The sequence below is a fragment of the Equus przewalskii genome, chromosome 29, assembly GCF_037783145.1.
Source record: "Equus przewalskii isolate Varuska chromosome 29, EquPr2, whole genome shotgun sequence".
Taxonomy (NCBI): domain Eukaryota; kingdom Metazoa; phylum Chordata; class Mammalia; order Perissodactyla; family Equidae; genus Equus; species Equus przewalskii.
The window spans coordinates 1,224,739-1,233,193 of record NC_091859.1 but is presented as its reverse complement, the minus strand read 5'-3'; positions in this window follow the sequence as shown (position 1 = coordinate 1,233,193).

Below are 8,455 nucleotides of genomic sequence, written 5' to 3'. Positions count from 1 at the left end.
TAATCCTTCAAACCTTTTCACTAGATGGTGGATCTATAGTTTTAGAAGATGTCTCTGTCTATTTGTGGTTAGCAAAATAATCCCTGTAAACTTGCCCATGTCCTAATCTCCAGGATCTGTGAATATTTTAGGTTACATAGCCAAAAAAGAACTACAGTTGCAGATGGAATCGAGATTGCTAATCACCTGTCCTAAAGTAAGAAGAGTATCCTGGATTATCCAGGTGGATCCAATATATTTACAAGCATCCTTAAAAGTGGAAAAGGAAAGCAGACAATTCAGAGAAACAGATGTGACCATGGAGGCATGGTCAGAGCGATGCTGTGTAAAGATGCAACCCGCTATTTCTAGCTTTGAAGATAGAAGGGGCCGTGAGCCAAAACATGCCACAGCCTCTAGAAGCTGGAAAAGGCAAAGAAACAGATTCTCCCCTAGAGCTACAGAAGGAACACAGCCCTGTGAGCACCTTGATTTTAGCCTGGGAGGCCTGTGCCAGACTTCTAACCTTGGAGCTTAAGATAATAAATTTGTTGTTTTAGCCGCTCTAGTTGTGATGATATGTTATAGCAGCAATAGAAAAATACCATTAATGTGAGAAAGCTGCTTGTGGACATGGGTAGATGAGAAAGCAAAAATTAAAAAGGGACCAAGGTGAAAGAAAATCTATCTGCCTGTGTGGCTCCAAGTGGCCTCCAGGAAGGTTTCCTAAGTGGTTAGAGGGAGTTGCAATTAGTGCCTGAGATATAGAAGGAAAAGAATGATAAGATATGGTGGGAAGACACTGAGAAATGTTCAAGGGTGTTAACACACTTTCTGGCAGATTAATCAGTTCTGAAAACACCTGTAAACCTGTAATTACCATATGACGGGGTGTATACAGGTTTTGCAAAGTATGGGGAAAATCCGGCCTATAGATATTGGCATAGGAACAGAATCACAGAATTATATGTTAAATGAATTTTGGAAATGGAAGTAGTCCTACAAATTATATAATACAATCCACCTTTTTTCCTATTTACTTTCTTTGTTTTGGTAAGGGAGATTTACCCTGAGCTAACATCTGTGCCAATCTTCCTCTATTTTGTATGAGGGTCACCACCATGGCATGGCTGACAAGTGGAGTAGGTCTATACCAGGAATCCAAACCTGCGAACCCAGGCCACTGAAGCAGAGAGCGCAGAACTTTAACTACTCAGCCGTGGGTGGCCTCCTGCTTTTATTTTTAACAATTTTATTGAGGTATAATCGATATACAAAAAAAAACTGCACATATTTAATGTATGAAATGTCACATGCAAACAACCATGAGACCATCACCACAATCAAGGTAATAAACGTGTCTATCACGTCCAGAAGTTTCTTCATGCCCTTTGCTTTTTTCAGTTTTTTTCTGGTGAGAACACAACATAAGATCTACCCTCTTAACATAATTTCTCAGCACACAATGCAGTATTGTTAAGTAGAAGCACTATGTTATACAGCAGATCTCTAGAATTTACCCATCTTTCATAACTGAAACTTTGCACCCATTGAACAGCTCCCTATGTCCCCCTTCTCCAGCCCTTGGCAGCCACCATTCTATTCTCTGCTTCTGTGAGTTTGATTATTTTAGATACCTCATGTAAGTAGAATCATGCAGTATTTGTCCTTCTGTAACAGGCTTATTTCACTTAACATAATATACTCCAGGTCCATCCATGTTATTGCATATGTCAGAACTTCCTTCTTTTTAATGCTGAATAGTGTTCCATTGTACATATATACCACATTTTCTTTATCCATTCATCCATCTATGGATGTTTGGGTTGTTTCCATATCTTGGCTATTGTGAATAATGCTGCAACGAACATAGAAGTATAAGCATGTCTTCAAGATCCTGATTTCAATTCTTTTGGATGTACACCCAGAAAAGGGATGGCTGCATCAAATGGCAGCCCTATTTTTAATTTTTTGAGGAATCTCCAAACTATTTTCCATATGTATGGAAATATTTCAACAAATATTTTGAATGAAAAAATTCAACAAACTTTATCCTTGAATCTTAAAGAAATGGCTCAAAGCAGCTGCATCATTTTACGTTCCCACCAATAGTGTACAAAATTTCCAATTTCTCCACATCCTTGCCAACATTTCCAATCCTCTTTTTATATATAGAAAGAAATTGTGACTCAGTGAGATGAATCAACTTGCCCAAAGTAGTTAATGTCACAGGCAATACAAGAACACAGCTCTTCAAATCAGTAGATTTGCCAAAAATGTCTAGGATCTGGCTTCAACTATATAGTTATTCTCTTTCTTAATAAGCTTTAAAAGTAAGCTGTAGGAGCAAAATAATTGTCTGTGGATGGTGAGAAAACATAAATTACTCTAAACCACAGCCAAAATGAGATATTAATATTGGCCAGGAAGGAGTCACTCCAAGGTTGAAAGACACCACACCCTTGGGAAAAAAAGCAACTTTTTCAGAATCTTGGCAGCTAACCACCATGAAAACTCCAAGTAATTGTCCCAAATGAAGTCCCTTCATCGACCTGCATTTTGGGAATGGAGAGAGCCTCTTTGAGACCCCAGAACTAGCCTTGTTCCTTCAGTGTGTGCTCCAGCCCAAGCTCAGCCAACCTCAGTAACAACGGCAGGATGGTAATGACAAAAGCAAACATTATTGAGGCCTCACTACATGCCATGGACTATTCCAAGTGCTTCACTTGTATTGTCTCATTTAATTCTCACAATAACAAAATATTGTTATCCCTGTTTTACACACAAGAAAATTGAGGCACCGGAAGGTTAAGTGAATGTCAAAAGCCATTTGGCAACTAAGTGGTAGAGCTGGAATCTGAACCAAGAAGGTCTGGCTCTGGAGCTAGGCTGTGAACAGACTCGGACTCAGCCCTTATTTAGACAACAAACCACACGGGAGCAAGAATCAGATCTTAATCTGCATTTCCAGTGCCTGGCATCGTTTCAGCATAAAAAAGGCAGAACAGCAAAGTCCAGAGACTGGGCCATGGGATCAGCATTCAGGCATAAAAATGACACCAGCGCTCAGCATGACCTTGGGTAAGTTATTTACTTTCTCTGAATTTCAGATTATTAATCTGAAAAAAAGAAGAGATATCTACCTCACAATGTTGTTGTGAAGATTAATAAGATAACACGTTTAAAGAGCACCTGTGTTTGATAAATAATAAACAAGACTCTGTACAACTGGGAGTTATTTTTATCTTTCTTTCCCTTTCAAAATTATTTTTTGTGTTCCAAAAACCTGAATGTCTCCCTAATCGTCTCCCAAGTAGGATGAAATGTCCATTTAAAGAAGAATCAAAAAACTCTTTATTACTTACAAGTCAAAAAAAGTCATTGAAAAGAAGTCTGACTCCCTTAAAGCTCAGAAGGAAAGCCAGGCTGCAACTTGGCAGATCTGGCAGGGGCGAACTCGCGAAACCAGAGTGTTTGTGGATATGTACAGGAGTGTACGAAGGTAGGCAATCCACAGAATCGCTCAGACGGCTGAAGGCCGTTATCCTGCCCACCAGTAGATATTCTTTTGTGTGAATCTCCCTGTTCCCTCCAGTACCACTCACACGACTCTAGTTTCCAGATCCTGCTTAGCCTGACCTTCCATCAAAAAATATTGTTGAGCTCCAAGTTGTGTTTGCTTGGAACTTTGCACAAATTGAAAAAATAGAAAGAGTCACTATGAAAGTATGCTGAAGAAGGACTGAGAAATCATGAGAGGACCAAAATCTCCCTGAACCAAGGGTTGACAATTGTTGAGTTTGTGGAGGGCAGTGATGAGGTTGGGAACAAAAAGAAATGCTCATATTTTGTTCTCCACTCTTGTGTATTCTTGACTCTTGCCCAATAAAAAAATATATACCAATATATTAATTGTATAATAAAAGAAGTTACAAAGATAGAAGCATATGGTTAAGAAAGAACAATGGATAAAATAATAATAGCTCACATTTATTGGATATTTACAAATGCCAAGTGGCAGGCACTGAGCCAAGTACTCTTCATGCTATTTTTCTCTTCACAAGAACTCCGTGCGATAGGTGATAGATGCTATTCTGTGTGCTTTAAATATATCATCTCCTTTGCTGTTCACAGCCAAGCTCTGAGATCAGTACCATCATCAGTTACCATTTCACAGATAAAATAGAGTGATGAAACCAGTTATTCTAGTTAGTAGCAGAACTGGATACACAGTTGGGTTATCTGAGCACAGCATCTATGCTCTTAGCCACTATATCAGAGAGGAAATAAAATCTATACACATGCTGAGCCGAAGCAAACCCATTTCCGCATCCACACCCATGCATGAAGAATACTGACTGCCTTACTACAAGTTTTAAACCTGATTCAAGAAGAACCAAGAAAATTAGTCTATAAAATAAAAGAGAAACATTTTTAACCTTTTGTGTGTGTGCCTCTAAAAAATGTGGCAATGTGATGTTGTGTTCAGACAATTCTACCATTTAGTTCTCTTTGATTTCATTTTATGTATAACAATTATACCAAAAATAATAGATATTAAACTAACCCTGAAAAAAACAAGCCAATTAATATTAGTCCACAGTTATCTAATTTTCCCTGGATTGTGATAGGTAATTTTAAATGACAAACTATGACTAGATAGTGAAATGCTTTAATTCATTAAAAAAAAAACTACTACACATCTCCAAAAAAAGAGAGAGGGAAGCTATAAATATCTGTAAAAATCGGGTGTGGTCATTCAAAGACAACATTTTTAGCACAGGCAGAGGCTTCTACTCGGAAGCTTTAGTGAAGCTCATGAGTCAACTTCCTTCTAAGATTAAAGGAGGCATTTGACTCTACAGACCTCTTAGGTTGGGTCTCCACCCGCACTGTTCTAGGTTATACAGCCCAAACCATCACAGCTACAAGGTCACAGTATACCAAGAAAAAAATCCTGGAAAAGTTTGAGGCAGAAAAAAGAAAGCAGCGCCAAAGTTTCCCACAGTAGGTGCCACAAACTTCTCACAGGTGCAGCATCTAGGTGGTCAGACAGAACTTGATCTGCTATATCAGCCTGCCTTTCGGGTAGTATCTTGATAGAAACTAGGCCACAAAATAATCTATCTAGCTTTCCAAAGAAAAATACCACTCCCAGAATAAGACGGGAATCCCAGTAGGACCATATAGTCCATATGCGTGGAATTATCTGGCTTTGCTCATGATTATGTCCAGTGCGCAGGTGCTTCATACACACCTGTGAATGGGTGGGTGATAGAGAGGGATCAGCTCTTTGGAGTACATAGCTCCTTAAACCTTAAAGCCCTTCTTCAACTTCCGGGACCACATATTCTTGACCCTCCTACCTCTGGATGCTCCTCCTCTGTTCCCAATGTCTCTCCCCTTTACCCACCAATTCATTGTAAGAGCCCTCCAAGTCATCTTCCAGCCTGCAGGTGAGATGATGTCAGACACAAAGCATTTACGGAGAGGAGAGGGGAAAAAAGGGACTAGCCAAAGAAAGTACTTACTTATGAGTTCACTTCATGCTCTCCAAAAACTGGGACATTTGGATGAGATGCCAGCAAGTCCTAAAGGGAGTGATAAAAATGAGACATAGAGGGTAAAGGCCCACCCCAAGTCTGGTCATTTGGGATCCAAGGACAATCTCTATTAGGCACGATGATTTTTATGATGGGACAATAGTTGTAGTCTGAACTATAAAATCCTATTTGGGTTTCTGCCCTACCCATCTTCTCCCAGAACTGCCTCCCCACCCACAAGAGAGGGTCTCTGCAGCCCTAGTTAAACCACCTTACCCTTCCACTCTGACCACAGTCAGTTGGACAGGCAATGGACACCTGACCCACACTGGATAAATCAGATTCTGTTTCCCAAGAATTCGAAATTTGAATTCTGAGTCAATGAGTCTGTCTCTGGCTCAAACTATACCACGTAAACCTCAGGAGTTATAGAGTTCCCAGGTTCTACCATGCAGATGGGTAAGTAGAAAAGTCCCATCTGCAGAGGAAAAAGAAGAAGAAAACAGAGTCCTGGAGTGTGGGATGAAACAGGTGTGCAGAGAATGCAGCGGTGAAGGCAGAGAGGAGATTCTGAAGTCTTCCCAGTCACCAGCTCTCGTCCTTTTTGGAGGCCACTGCATCCCTGCTCTTGGGTTCCATGAGTCACCTGTAACAAAGCTCCCCTTCGTTCATCAAGCTAACCCAAATTAGACAAATAATACAAAAACAAAAGTCAACAAAGGAAACATTTAGAAATGAAAGGTAAAGCTAACAGTTGATCGATTTTCTATTATAATCCTTACTGATATGAGGCTGGGCTGTCACATGCCAGTTCTCCTTGTGCCTAACCCAGGTCCTCAGGCAGAGACAGCCACAAGGGTAACTGCTTTGTGTCTAGGCTGGTGGTTAGAGCTACTCCTCAGTTCAAAGTTGTTTAATTTACAACAAAGACAAAAAGGAAGCAAGAACAAAGCTCAAAGTGAAATTTAATCCAGCTTCTGTTCCCCTTCCCATATTAGAATATTTTTCTAAAAGTGGAATCTCCAGGGAAGAGGACATCACAAGGGAAACAGATGGCTATTTCAAGACAGTCCATATTGCCTTTCCCTCATTCCTTCCTTTAACGGGAAGGATTTAAGCACTTATGGTTGTTCACCACATACATCTCAGCCATGCTGTTTATGCAACACAACAGATAGACGGATAATTGTACTATTGCACTACAAAACCAGCAGCTGAATAAGGAACAGGACTCAGAAATGGAAACCTTGTCAGTTAGCGTTAGTGAATCATCACATGAAACAAACTGTTCACCTTTTGTTCAGTCCATTAACTGCAAGCATGAAAGGAGCTGCTCTCCCAACACATAATCTTCCAATTTCCTATTTTCACTTAGCACTTCCCTTTCCTGCTCAGCAAATAAAGTGCATTCATATTCTGGACTTAATTTGTTCCCTCTGACCAGGATCTTATTTTCATCAGAGAAAACCCTAAGCAATTGCTCTCTGAAACAGAGCCTTGGAAATGCAGTACCGCTGACAGAGAGGGGGTTAGTTAGGCCTGCCTTTTAGCAGATGGACAGGTGACAGGAGCACGTATCCACCAACCACCCTGCCCTCTCAGTTTTTCTGAGATGGAGAGTTGTGGAACCTCTCAGAGCCAACTTGTCACAATTCAATGAACTACGAATAATACTTTGATTTGCTTAGTGTCTTTCTTTCCAAAAAGTTCCAACCTTTATATTGTTTCATTAATTTGAACAGGTTTTATATGTTTATTCCCATTTCATAGATACAAATTTTGATGTTCAGAGAGAAATGCGAAGCACCTCTGAGGTCCCTGAGTCAAGACTGGTATCCATTGCCTTTGACTTTCCAGGTAGTGAGTTAAGGCCATCATATAAATGACTACAAGCTACAGATTCATGTCTGAATGTGATTCAGTCAGTTCTACTAAAATCTGGTCAAATAAAAGTATGAAAAGTCACAGAAAAAAAAAACAATGACCCATAACCCTGGTGTAGTACATCTTCTGGCACAGTGTTAGGCCATTAAGGTACAATTACTTTATCAACTTAAAGCTGGAGATGTTTAAAGGGCTGATAGCTTAAAAACAAGAAGAGGAGATTAATATTCGTTCAGTAATTTTCACAATTAAACATATATATAGTATTTAATTTCCATGGTAATTCTGTAAACGAGGTATTCTCATTCCCATTTACAGGAAATGAAACTGATCTGTAGAGATCACCCAGCTAGTAAACAGAAAAATGAGTTTGTACCTCTGTTTTCCTGATTCCAAAGCCCAAGTTCTTTTTACTATACTCTGGGAGAGAATTTTTGTTTAAAGGTGCCCAATCCTAATGAAAACCAGATCCTCTTAAGAGTTATAAAAAAAAACACAAAAGACTGAGACTGAAAAATTTATCTTAAATTATCTTAATTTTAATTTGCGTTGATATTCTTTTTCCATGGAATAAATTGGTGGCCTACAGATCAAACCTCAAGTGGTCACCTAGGACCCTATTAAACACTCTATTGAGCAATTTGCTGGCCATATCTCCCTGGGAGAAGCCATACTGTTCCCAGCATTAGAGGAGGATAAACAGGTCAGACATCCCATATTTCCACGGCACAGACTAAGCCAAAAGGACATAAATAGTGCTCCTTCAGGAAGTTTGATTTCTAAAACCAAGATGAAAAATGTGAAGAAACCAAATCTAAAGTCTCCTGCCTCTCCTTTTATGCTTCTATCCTGAGTGTTAACACTTTTTTGGTGCCAGTGACAGCAACAGGAAAATGAGAGCAGAGGAGGAGGAGGGGCCATTTGTTAGCTCACCCACCTGGAAAGTCCAAAGGTACATCTAGCTTCAGATGCAGCTAAATTCATGAGCTTGATGACATCATTAAGATTGCCTCTATCCCTTACTCTGGGCCCTGCATTCCCTATATGGC